Source organism: Theropithecus gelada, chromosome 6 (genome assembly GCF_003255815.1).
Source record: "Theropithecus gelada isolate Dixy chromosome 6, Tgel_1.0, whole genome shotgun sequence".
Lineage (NCBI taxonomy): Eukaryota > Metazoa > Chordata > Mammalia > Primates > Cercopithecidae > Theropithecus > Theropithecus gelada.
Genome location: NC_037673.1, coordinates 52,878,647 through 52,892,407, shown reverse-complemented (window position 1 = coordinate 52,892,407; position 13,761 = coordinate 52,878,647). Strand labels below are relative to the sequence as shown.

General features: G+C 45.5%; 1 protein-coding gene across 3 annotated transcripts in view; it reads left to right on the top strand.

Annotated features, from left to right (window-relative positions):
• The first annotated feature begins 11,036 nt into the window (after window positions 1-11,036).
• The window catches only part of IL6ST (interleukin 6 signal transducer), a 56,913-nt gene continuing 54,188 nt past the window's right edge, over window positions 11,037-13,761 (top strand). For all 3 annotated transcript variants that reach the window (XM_025387413.1, XM_025387412.1, XM_025387414.1), the window contains exon 1: window positions 11,037-11,257. The gene's annotated coding sequence lies outside the window, so the exon portion shown is untranslated. The remainder of the gene's footprint in view (window positions 11,258-13,761) is intronic.

Genomic DNA, 13,761 nt, shown 5'->3' with positions numbered 1-13,761 from the left:
TCCCAGCTACTCGGGAGGCTGAGGCAGGAGAATGGCGTGAACTCGGGAGGCGGAGCTTGCAGTGAGCTGAGATCCGGCCACTGCACTCCAGCCTGGGTGACAGAGCGAGACTCCGTCTCAAAAAAAAAAAAAAAAAAAAAAAAGAAAAAGAAAACAAAATAGTGTTGAAGTGTTGGGGTGGCAAAAATTTTTGGGGGGTGGTATGGAGAGAGAATGGGCGATGTTTCTCAGGGCTGCTTCAAGCGGGATTAGGGGCAGCGTGGGAACCTAGAGTGGGAGAGTTTAAGCTGAAGGGAGATCTTGTGATAAGAGGTGATATTGTGGGGTTGTTAAAAGGAGCATTTGTTGCATAGAATGATTGGTGATGGGCTGGATGTGGTTTTGTATGGATTGAAAAACTAAATGGAAGACACAAGGTCTACAAGAGAAGGAGAAAAAACAGGTATTAAAGGACTAAGAATTGGGAGGACTTAGGACATCTAATTAGAGAGTGCCTAAGGAGGCTCAGCATAGCCTTGCCAGCAAAGATTATTTATTTACTTTAAGAGGGAATTTAGAGCCGGGCGCGGTGGCTCAAGCCTGTAATCCCAGCACTTTGGGAGGCCGAGACGGCTGGATCACGAGGTCAGGAGATCGAGACCATCCTGGCTAACACGGAGAAACCCCGTCTCTACTAAAAAATACAAAAAACTAGCCGGGCGAGGTGGCGGGCGCCTGTAGTCCCAGCTACTCGGGAGGCTGAGGCAGGAGAATGGCATAAACCCGGGAGGCGGAGCTTGCAGTGAGCTGAGATCCGGCCACTGTACTCCAGCCTGGGCGACAGAGCGAGACTCCGTCTCAAAAAAAAAAAAAAAAAAAAGAGGGAATTTAGAGTGGCGGTTTGGGAGAGCACTAGGAGATATCAGCTGTGATGGCTTGGAGAAACAGTATAAACCAGCAGTGTAAACATAAGCAGGGCATTTATGAGTAGTTGAGAACGGTGAACAGGAGTATGACTAGACAGAAGATAGTGGGGATAACAAGTTTTTTGGGGTGCAGTCCAAGTTGGTCTGGTGTCTGGAATGAGACTGGGACCTAATAAAAAGGAGTGTCCACCCAGGAGCTCAAATGGGCTGGAACCTGTAGCATTCTGAGGACAGGCCTGAATTCCATTCTACCTTTCCTGAAGATTGAGGACGGTAAAGGATATAAAGGTTTCACTGAATACTAAGAGCCTGAGAAACTGCTTGGGGGAATTGACTAGTAAAGGCTGGTGATTTGACTAGTAAAGGCTGGTCCGTTATCAGACTATATAGAGGTGTGAAGGCCAAACTGAGGAATTACATCTGACAGAAGAGAAGAAATGACCATGGTGGCCTTCTCAGATCCTGTGGGAAAGGCCTCTACCCATCCAGTGAAAGTATCTAGCAGACTAAGAGATATTTTAGTTTTCTGATTCGGGGCATGTGCGTAAAGTCAATTTGCCAGTCCTGGGCAGAGGCAAATCCCTGAGCTTGATGTGTAAGAAAGGGAGAGGGCCTGCACAATCCCTGAGGGGTAGTATAGAACAGCAGATGGAACACTGAGAAGTGATCTCCTTGAGGATAGATTTCCATGATGGAAAGGAAATGACAGGTTCTAAGAGGTGGGCTAGCGGCTTGTAACCTACATGGAAGAGGTTATGAAATGACGACAGAATAGAATGGGCCCATGAGGCTGGAAGGAGATAATTTCCTTGGTCTAAGAACTATTTGCCTTGTGTGGGAAGAGACTGATAGGTGGAAGTTTCAGCCAGGGAGTAGGTGGGAGTGGCCGATGTGAAGGAGGAAAACTGCCTTGAGGGATAAAAATTGTAATGCTAGCTGCTTTTTTAGCTAACTTATCAGCGTAAGCATTGTCTTGAGCGATGGTTGGGGGAAGAAAATAGATTTTGGAAGTTATGAGAACTGTAGAAAGTTGAGCATAGTTTGTGATTTTTAGGACCTCTAACAGTATTAAAGCAGTGGCAGTCGCTGCACACAGACATGATGGCTAGGCTAAAACAGTAAGGTCATTTGGATAGAAAGGCTACACGACACAGTCCCAGCTCTTGTGTAAGAATTCTGACTGCACTAACCATGCCTAGGAAGGAAAGGAGTTGTTTTGTAGAAGGGATTGGGGTTTGGGAGATTAGCCAGCCGAACATGATCAGCAGGGAGAGTAAGTATGTATTTATGAGAATTATGCCAAGATAGGTAACAAATGAGGAAGAAATTTGGGCTTGACTGAAGTAATGGGGGCTGTCCATGAGGCCTTGCAGCAGTACAGTCTAGGTAATTTGCTAAGCCTGGTGGGTGTCAGGGTCAGTCCAAGTGAAAGCAAAGAGAGGCTGGGATGAAGGGTGTAAAGGAATAGTAAAGAAAGTATGTTTGAGATCCAGAGGCAAGACAATTTGGTTGATAAGGTGCAGAGATCTTGAACTAACCTGTAAGCCTTGTCTGGTTTTAGGACAGGTAAAATGGAGGAATTGTAAGAGAAGTTTACAGGCCTTAAAAGGCCATGCTGTAGCAGGCGAGTGATAACAGGCTTTAATCCTTTTAAAGCGTGCTGTGGGATGGGATATTGGCGTTGAGTGGGGTAAGGGTGATTGGGTTTAATGAGATGGTAAGGGGTGACTGATCAGTCACCAAGGAGGGAGTAGAGGTATCTTATACTTGGGGGTTAAGGTGGGGGCATACGAGGGGAGGATGTGAAGGAGGCTTTGAACTGGGGGAAAAGGCAGCAATGAGGTGTGGCTGTAGCCTAGGAATAGTCAGGGAAGCAGATAATTTAGTTAAAATGTCTTGGCCTAATAAGGGAACTGGGCAGGGGGGGGATAACTAAAAAGGAGTGCATAAAAGAATGTTGTCCAAGTTGGCACCAGATTTGGGGAGTTTTAAGAGGTTTAGAAGCCTGGCCGTCAATACCACAACAGTTATGGAGGCAAGGGAAACAGGCCCTTGAAAAGAAGGTAATGTGGAGTGGGTAGCCTCTGTATTGATTAAGAAGGGGACAGACTTACCCTCCACTGTAAGAGTTACCCAAAGCATCTGTGATGGTCCAGGAGGCTTCCGAAGCTATGGGGCAGCATCAATCTTCAGCCGCTAAGCCGAGAAGGTGTGGGAAGGAGTCAGTCAGAGTCTTGGGTCAGAGCTCCAGGGTCTCTGGCAGTGGCTGCTGGGAGAGTTGGACAGTCCGATTTCCAGGGGGTTCTCGCACAGATAGGACACGGCTTAGGGGGAATCCCTGGCTGCGGGCATTCCTTGGCCCAGTGGCCAGATTTCCAGCATTTGTAGCAAGCTCCTGCGGGAGGAGGTTCTGGGGGAACCTCTGGCAGCTGCGGTTCAGGCGTTTGGAGTTGTGTGCTGGAGATGCGGCTGGGTTTTGTCTCACAGTGGAGGCAAGGTATTGCAACTCAGAAATAAGTTGCTACTTGGCTGCCTCTACTCTATTATTGTACACCTTGAAGGCAAGGTTCATTAAGTCCTGTTGTGGGGTTTGAGGGCCGGAATTTAATTTTTTTATATTTGATGAAAAAGAGCCTAAACGCTAACTGATTTAGGAGGGGTTGGATAAAGAAAAAGGAATATTAATCTTGACTATGCCTTTAGCTCTAGCCACTTTTTTAAGAGGAAATTGCTGAACAGGTAGGGGAGGGCTAGTCACGGAATGAAATTGTAAGCCAGACCGGGTGTGAGGAGGTGAGGTGATAAAAGGATTATAGGGTGGGGGAGCAGAGACTGAGGAAAAATTGGAACCTAGCTCAGCCTGTTGAGGAGGGGAGAGGTCAGATGGGTCTGTAGAAAGGAAGATTAGAAAGACTCAGTGACGCCTGGGGTTGGCACTGAGGGGACAGGTGGGAGGGAAAGAAGGAAGATTTGGGACGAGTTGCATTGGGAACGGAGACTAGGGAGGGACCGATGTGTAAAAGAATGCCTGGACGTCAGGCACCTCAGACCGTTTGCCCATTTAACGACAAGAATTATTTAGATCTTGTAGGATGGGAAAATCTAAAGTGCTGTTTTCTGGCTATTTGGAACTACTGTCAAGTTTGTATTGGAGTTAAGCAGCATTGTAGAAGAAAATAAGGCGTTTAGGTTTTAGGTTAGGTGTGAATTGAAGAGGTTTTAAGTTCTTGAGAACACAGGCTAAGGGAGAAGGAGGAGGATTGGAGGGTGGAAGGTTGCCCATAGGGAAGGAGGCAAGCCCAGATAAAAGAGAGAGTAGAGACACAGAGAGAAGGAGTTCAGGGGTGCTTGCCCTCCAGAAACGCAGGAAAGGGGTCGGGGCGTGGAAGGGATTGATGCGCAAAAATGAGAGGTTGGGGGTGCAAAAATAAGGTCGGGGCACAAAAATAAGAGGTTGGGGTGCAAAAATGAGGTCGGGGTTCTTGCCCTTCCCCCAGAAAAGCAGAGAAGGGGTAGAAACAGGGAGAGAAGGGGTCGGGGTGCTTGCCCCTCCCCTAGAAAAGCGGGGCTTGCCGCTAAGGGTGAAGGACCAAGGCAGGCGTCCCTGCAGTGTGGTCAGACACCTCTGAAACGTGGGTGAGTAATCAGAGAGGCATCCCTGCAATGATTAAACACCAAGGGAAGGCTGCCTTCCCCAGTCCGTGACTGGCGCCGGCGTTTTGGGTCCACGGATAAAACGTGTCTCCTTTGTCTCTACCATAAAATGAAAGGAATTGAAATTAAGGGAAGGGAGAGATTGAAGGGTGGCGCCAAGATTGAAAGGAGAGAGGTTGAGGGATAGCGAAAGAGGTTGGAGAAGACAGTAAAAAAGGGGCCGCTTACCCGATTTAAAATTGGTTGGTCTGAGGACCAGAGGTCGTAGGTGGATCTTTCTCATGGAGCAAAAAGAGCAGGAGGACAGGGGATTGATCTCCCAAAGGAGGTCCCCCGACCCAAGTTACAGCACCAAAATGTCATGCGTGTCCGTGTGAAGAGACCACCAAACAGGCTTTGTGTGAGCAACATGGCTGTTTATTTCACCTGGCTGCAGGTGGACTGAGTCCGAAAAGAGAGTCAGCGAAGGGAGATACGGGTGGGGCCGTTTTATAGGATTTGGGTAGGTAAAGGAAAATTACAGTCAAAGGGGGGTTGTTCTCTGGCAGGCAGGAGTGGGGGTCATAAGGTGCTCAGTGGGAGAGCTCTTTGAGCCAGGATGAGCCAGGAAAAGGACTTTCACAAGGTAATGTCATCACTTAAGGCAAGGACCGGCCATTTTCACTTCTTTTGTGGTGGAATGTCATCAGTTAAGGCAGGGCAGGGCATTTTCATTTCTTTTGTGATTCTTCAGTTACTTCAGGCCATCCAGGCATATAAGTGCAAGTCACAGGGGATGCGATGGCTTGGCTTGGGCTCAGAGGCCTGACAGATGCTGTCTCATCTGAGGCTTGACTGGGGAAGGATCTGCTTTTGTTGGCAAAGTTCAGTTCCTTGAGGCTGTAGGACTGAGAGATTTGGTTTCTTTTTTTTTTTTTTTTTTGAGATGGAGTCTCACTCTGCCACCCAGGCTGGGGTGCAGGCGCAATCTCAGCTCACTGCAACCTCTGCCTCCTGGGTTCAAGAAATTCTCTGCCTCAGCCTCCCGAGTAGCTGGGATTACAGGCGCCCGCCACCACACCCAGCTAATTTTTGTATTTTTAGTAGAGATGGGGTTTCACCATCTTGGCCAGGCTGGTCTTGAACTCCTGACTTTGTGATCCATCCACCTTGGCCTCCAAAAGTCCAGGGAATAAAGGTATGAGCCACTGCGCCCGGCCAAGTGATTCAGTTTCAAAACTAGCTGTTGGCAGAGGCTGCCCTCAGTTCCTTAACATGTGGGTCTTTCCATAACGAAGCTCAAACATGGCAGGCAGCTTGATTTTTCAGAGCCACAAGAGACCCAATGACATACATCCCTTCACACTCAAGAGGAGGAAATCACACAAGGAATACCAAGAAGCAGGAGGTCATAGCATTTCCCCTAAAAGTCTGTCATATATCTTTACATCCAAATAATGACTTTCATAATTTGACATATCACCAGATAAGCTTTGTTTCCAGTTTCATTTGACCCTGACATAAAATTTCATTTATTTATTTGTTAATTACGGAAGATGGCCATTCCCTAAATACTGTGAAAAATCAGAGGGGACAATTTTCAGAAAATTCCAGCCCTCTCGGGAAGTATATCCATTTCATTTTTACTTTTCAGTAGGGACTGCCTTCCTCTCTTAAGGAGACAGATACACATTTGCCTAAACCATTATTTAATACAATTAGTACTAGATCTTTCTTCAGATCCTATGTAGGGGGCTGGGAATTCTTAGCTATACAAGCTTACACAATATATTTTAAAAAATTAATGTTGATACTTTTTTATCTATTTGGTTTTAGCATAAGTATTAGACTTGCAGCCAAGGAACCTATTTTGTAACTGCAGAATATTCTTTCCAGGAAGATTGGTGAAAGGAGAATCAACAAAGGAAAGCCCTTGCTTCTCAAACTCCCCATGATAATATTCTGAAGCAAGTATAGTCCATTCCAAAGCTACAGTCCCAATACCTGACTTCCTTATCCTGTGTGTGTCTGGGAATAGGATGCACCTAACTGCTGCTCACATGTCTTGCACTGGCCTTTCCTTCTCTGAAGCCAAGTTTCCCTCTGAAAGAGTAACTCAAGATCATTGACCAGCCCACGGCTATTTGACCAGGGTTTTCCCTAGAAGTAGAGTATGGAGATCTCTGAGCTAGATCCCTTCCTCTGTGTTTAACCTTTACAGAGCAGTGCTTATTTCCTTTTTTTTTTTTTAGATGGAGTCTCGCTCTGTCGCCCAGGCTGGAGTGCAGTGGCGCGATCGTGGCTCACTGCAAGCTCTGCCTCCCGGGTTCACACCATTCTCCTGCCTCAGCCTACCAAGTAGCTGGGAGTACAGGCACCCACCAACACACCCAGCTAATTTTTTGTATTTTTTAGTACAGACGGGGTTTCACCGTGTTAGCCAGGATGTTCTCAATCTCCTGACCTTGTGATCCGCCCACCTCGACCTCCCAAAATGCTGGGATTACAGGCTTGAGCCACCGCGCCTGGCCCATTTAATTATTTTTAATTTTGGTGAATTAGGTGCTATCAGGTTACAAAGGTTTTAACACATGCAGAGAGGCTGTCCTCAATTCACGACTGAGTTAATATTCAATTTTTAAACATTTCAAAGACATTTAGTGTTAATAATCAAAAACATAAAACTAGGGGACTAAATTTAGTAGTAGTACGAAGAATAGAGGAGGAGGAATTAACCTTTTAAAAGTAAAGGAGCCTTTTTTCCTCTGAATGGGGAAAAGAGAAAGAGGATAAATATATATTTGCGTCTTAAGTTGGAGAAAAGTTAAGCATGCTCACAAATGATGGTCTTGATTTTAAGGGAGTAAAACAAGGTTCTGTACTAAGAATAAATGTTAGGGTGGGGCTGATAGCTCAAGGAAAAAGGAAATAGTTAGGAAATAGCCTTATAAGGTAAACATAGCTGAAGGTCAAGGGAACTCAAGATAATAGAGTGCAGTTAAAATGGTTGATAAAAGGGTTCTTGCGGTGGCTCACGCCTGTAATCCCAGCACTTTAAGGAGTTGAGATCAGCCTGGCCAATTTGGTGAAACCCCGTCTTTACTAAAAGTACAAAAATTAGCTGGGCATGGTGGTGAGCACCTGTAATCCCAGCTACTCGGGAGGCTGAGGCAGGAGAATCTCTTGAACCCAGGAGGCGGAGGTTGCGGTGAGCCAAGATTGCACCATTGCACTCCAGCCTGGGCAACAACAGCAAAACTCTGTCTTAAAAAAAAAATGTTCTTACTGATAAGTATGATAAAAGAAGATAGGAAACAGCTGATAAACTATGAGAAGAAAGACTGGCTGTCACGCTGTCACATTGAGGACAAATTATAGATTCAGTGGGAGTGAACACAAAATAGAGGTTGATGGGGGTAAGTGGCTGTAGGTAGAGAGGGAAACTCACAATCCAACACTTTGGAGGGGAAGGAATTTCATTGATGACTAGGTTGAGGGTGTGGCTCCATCTGTGGGTTGCTGATACAGAGTGAGGTTGAAGATGATTGGAAAAGAAAAGCATGAGAAATTGTGAGATCAGAGTGCTAATGAGTCATGAACATGGATGCTCAATCATTAAGTTGATGCAGAACATGAGGATAATTCCAGGGCTGACACAGAGTTTCAGAAACGTAACTGGGCACAGACAAGCAAGTAAAGAGATCTCCTAGTCAGTGCCAGATTTAGGGAAATAGAAATGCAGGCAAAGTGTGTCTTTGACATTTATCACCTTTGTTCCATGGCACAACTTCCTAAGCTTTGCTCACTTACTCCCAAGTAATTGTAATTTCGGTGCCTTCATGTTACTTTCTCACTGTACAGGTTCCCCAATCTCTGCTCTTTTTTTTTTTTGAAAAGGATTCTTGCTCTGTCACTCAGGCTGGAGTGCAGTGGCACCATCTCAGCTCACGGCAACTTCTGCCTCCTGGGTTCAAGTGATTCTTGTGTCTCAGCCTCCCAAGTAACTGGGATTACAGGCACCCACCACCATGCCTGGCTAATTTTTGTATTTTTAATAGAGTCGGGGTTTCACCATGCTGGCCAGGCTAGTCTTGAATTCCTGGCTGGCCTCAAGTGATCTGCCTGCCTCAGCCTCCCAAAGTGCTGGGATTACAGGTGTGAGCCACTGCACCCAGCCTGCTCTTGACATATCTAAAATCCCAAATGGTCACAGGACACAAATGGAGAGTTCTCCATTAATATACCACTTTCTTCTACTTACCGTAATTTGCATTTTGACAAGGCTTTCTAATAACAAATCCTTAATCTGAAATTGGTAATTTCAAGGCCAGTGCTCTACAGAGATGTCTGCAAAGTCATGTAATTCCAACACAACAGAGGTCTCCTGTCCTGTTGTTCTGAAAAATATTTCTCCAATATTGATTCATCCTTTTGTGCTCAGACTTTAACCACTCCCATAAAATGTGAGTTTCTTGGGAGGAGGACCTGAGCTGAGCCAATAAAAAGACACCCATAAAAGCACTAACTCAGTCATTTGTTTTCCTAATGGTGCCAAGGCAGACTGGTGTGTTGTGACATATCAATCCACTTCTGTGTACCTGCCCTCCTCTGTCCAGCGAAATATCATTTTTAATATATGTTGTGATACTAAAAGATTTCAGAAGCGTTGACCAAGTAGACATTCAATGACGATTATAGCTGATACCTACAGAGCACCTATTATGTGCTAAACACTTTATGTATTTTAACTCATTTAATCCTTGCAACAATCCCATAAGGTTGGTATTGTTATTCTCATTTTGCAGATGAAGAAACTTAAAAAGACTTGCCCAAGGTCACAGAGATGGGAAATAGCAGCATCAGCATTTAAACCTAGGCAATCTAGAACCAGAGAGTACATTTAAGCACTACACATTTTCCCCTAAATTCATCTTTGCACCACACCTGTTATCTCTGCACTTTGGGAGGCCACCAAGGCCAGGGGATCGTTTGTTGCCAGGGGTTCAAGATCAGCTGGGGCGGCATACCAAAATCTTGTCTCTCCAAAAATTTAAAAAATTGGCCAGGTATTGTAGGGGCACCTGTAGTCTGAGCTACTTGGGAGGTTGAGGTGGGAGGATGGCTGGAGCCCAGGAATTTGAACGTGCGCTGAGCCATGATCCAGCCACTGCACTCCAGCCTGGGTGACAGAATGAGACTGAACAATAACAACAAAAAAATCAAGTTTCCTGGATCTATACAAAATTTTCAATTTAACAAATTTTTATAAAAGTTTGTTTTAAAATAAACACCCCTCTAAATGGCAAAGCCAGAATACGATCTGGTAACAATCTATAGGTTAGATATAGGATGACAGGGAGCAGCAAGAGCTGAACACATCAGCTGTAGCACCATCTAGTTTGCCTGCGACTCTGTTAGCAGGCCCACTTTTCCCTTTTATAAATTACCTGATCAACAACTAAGAGATTATAATTCGATCTACGTTTTACTCTATCTGAATCCTCAATATAATGAAGAACTTTATAATTGTTCATTTATAGATATAATTCAAGTTCATTAAACCATTATTTCCTTCCTATATCCTCTCATTCTTCCACAAAAGCCTCTACCTTTGGGTGTTTCTTTACTTTTACAGACACCCACTCACACACCCCATACGCACGCATGCACACGCCTTATCTTTTAACTCGAGATTCTCATCTTCCTTTGGGGAGAAACAAACATCGTGAGCCTTTAGGTCCATTTTCTGAGGGAAAGAGGGGGGCGGAGGCGGGGAAGGGAGGGGGGATGAATAGGTTTTTACCCGGTATTTTTTACCATAAACAGGGAGGTATAAACCGCAAAGAAACACCAGTCGCTTGGTGGGCCAGCAGCTCTGGGGCTCACTGATCAATCGCACCCAAACTCATTTACTAATTTAAAAAAGTACTGTGGCAAGGTTCGTTTACATAAGTCTTGGAGCGAAGCCGCCGCCACAATCTGCAGCAGTCTCGTGCGGAGTCACGGCCACCGAGCTCTTCACTTTCCCCAAGAGGCTCCCACGCCTCCCCCGTCCCCAAGGGAGCCAGGCGGTCCCTCGCCGCTCCGAGTCCCTAGGGGAAGGCCGCGAAGAGAGGCCGCAGGCGCCCTGGCGAGAAGGGAGGGCGGGGGCAGCGGGCAGCGGGCAGCACCCGGGCTTCAGTTCATGACCCCGTTATTCCACAGAAAAATGGAACATTCCGCTCTTTCCGCCCACAGAGGGGAGGTGGGGGGAACCCTTCGATCTAGTCTGGGAGAGGCGACGCGGGCGCAGCCACCGGAATCCGGGACGCGGGGAGCCGCGTTACGGGAATCGCTACCCCTCGGAGTCCCGCCCCCTCGTCGACGGGCGGCCGCTGGACCAATGCCTGGGCGCAAAGGGTCTCTCAGGGGCCAATCAGCGCCTAGGTCCCGGTTGGGGGCGAGGCGCAAAGGGGGCCGGCGGGGGACGCAGCTGGGCGGGATTGGGGAGCGCCCCGCCCCGCCGCGGGACTGGGGCGGCGCGCTACCTCTGCGGAGAAGGATCCGCGAGCGTTTCGGAGCCGGGGCGAGCAGCCAAAAGGCCCGCGGAGCCGCGCTGGGCCGCCCCGGTGCAGCTGAACCGGGGGCCGCGCCTGGCAGGCCGACGGCTCTGGCCCAGCCTGGCGCCAAGGGTTTCGTGCGCTGTGGAGACGCGGAGGGTCGAGGCGGCGCGGCCTGAGGTGAGGAGGGACCGGGTGCTGGGCCGCGTAGCTGGAGGGAGAGGGTTGGTGTTTGCGGACGGGCTATTTGGCACTCGAGGAGACCTCCCTTCCTCCTGAGAGCAGCGCCCGGAACTTGTCAGCCCAGCCTGGAAATCCCCACATTCCTTCCCCTCCCTGCTCCCGCACCTCTGAATTCTACTTCCACAACTTTGTCACCTCGATTATCTCAGCGAGTACAAACCTCACCCACGCGCACGCACGCACCCCTCTTACGCCCGCCCCGCAGAACGCCCTTCAAGAACAAACCCCCCTTTTTGTTACCAGATCCCACGTTTTTCCCAATCCCCTTTACATCTCCCCTGAAATTCTATTCGCTCCGCACTTGTCTTTATTCTCAAGGTGGATTTCCCTTCCCCAAAGCCGTTTTTTCATCTTGAAATCGTAACGTTTCAACATTGTTGAAAGTTCACAATGCTTGTACACATTATTAACATTTCTTTCCTTCTTTTGATCTCTTCTATTAATAATTATCATTCCTAACGAATTCCACATCCCACTGTATCCCGAGGAGAACAAATCTGTTTTTAAAATTATAGCTCCTGCGACCTAAGCTTGAAGATAGTCCAGGAAGCAAGGGTCTGTCCTTCAGTGGATGAACAGCATTTTATTTCATAATCCGAAACTGAAAAAAAAAAAATTCAAGGTTAAAAATAAAACGTCACTTTTTTTTTTTTTTTTGCCTTCAGAAGGAAACGCATTTCGTGAAGTATACCAACAATTATACTGCCTTAAAATAACTAGTTATTAGAATTTCAGGGTGAATTTTCTGAAAGATTGTGGTTTTGCTTTTGTCAGTGCTGTTAACAAACCGTTTAAACTATGACTGCCAGCTTCAAGTTGGAACAAATCTTAATTTGAAATTACGAACTCAGATCATCAGTTTAGCTGTCTTGTGTTAATTTCTTAAATTCATGTTAATTCCTATTTGGAAGTATTTTTGAACTATGAACTGAAATACTACATTTATAGAACCAACTTGCCCAACTATTTATCTTTGGGGATAATCTTGAACATTTTTGATCTTGAGTGAAAGAAAAAATTACAGGAAGGAGAAAATGTCAAAAAGGACAAACTTTATAGTGGGATTTTTTCTCTCATCTTAAGTATGTATTATTGACAATGCCAGTTTAATTTTCTCACAGGCCATTTAGATTATTATAAATACTCCGGCCACCTAATTTAATATAATATATTCTTATGTAACTAAAAATGTTCTCACTTTTATTTGTGAATTGCAGTGTTTTCAGTTTATTTAAATTTGTTTCCAAGGCTTTGCACTTCAGTTCAGTGTTAGGATGAAAGTTAAATACCTGTGAAGTAGGTGTTAAAATGTCCCCTTTATAGAGAAGGAAACAGGAGTCCCTCTGAAACCTAGATCTGTGTGACTCCAAATCCTGTGCTCTGAATCATTTTGTCATGTTGACACATTTCTCATAAAAAACCCAGTGCCACAATTTGGGTTGGGAACTTAAGGGCTACCCATAAATCCTCTACAGTGGCAGGAAGGGTTCCCCCCCTCCCTCCTTCAGAGCTGCTCATTTTAATGGGAGTCAGAATTCTCTGGCCCTAATATATTTGCAGCTTAGCTCCTGGAGAAGCATGGAATGTTCTCACAGCCGTCTCCCTTTCTTTGATTGCAAAGGCAGAATGATCAGAGTTGAGGTTCCTATTGTGCTTTATTATTTTACACAGCAAATACTAAGCAATTACTACCTGCTATAGGAACTCACAAAGGTGCAGGAGATGTAATCAGGACCTTCAAAGAGTTTCTAACAATTGAATTGACAAACTTATACGAGAAAAACTACAAGGAATCAAAGCAGTTTTAATTAAATGCAGAGTGATACAGAAAATCCTGTAGATGTTAAAATTAGGGAATGATCGTTTAAGGATTGGAATGAACATTTAAGGATTGGAATGAGCAAAGGATTTACCAGAAGTTGGCCTTGAAACCTGGGTAAGATTTGGATAAAGGGAAAAATGAAGAGAGCCCATTTATAATAGCGCATGGAGGACATAATATAGAATGGAGAATATAGAACATAATATAGGACTAACTTGTGGAAAGAATCAGCAATAACTAAGGTCTATTAATTAAAACAGGTAATATATATTTAGTGCTTATGTTGTGCCAGTCACTGTTTTGAGCACTTTGCCCATATTAAGGCATTTAATCTTCATAATATTATGAAGTAAGTCTAATAATAATAGGATAATAATCCTCTTTTTACACCTAGAGAAACCCAGGCACAAGAAGGTTAATTAATTTGCCCAGGTAAGTGGTAGATCTAAAGGTCATACATAGCCTGGCTTCAGAATCTGACCTCTTAACCATGATACATCCTGCCCCTTCATCCAGTATACTTGAGTAACAGTGAGTAGATAGAATAATAAGATCATACCAGAAAGTCTTTAAAAACCCACCCTTAATTGTCCACTAGATGCCTCAAACTATGTTAGAT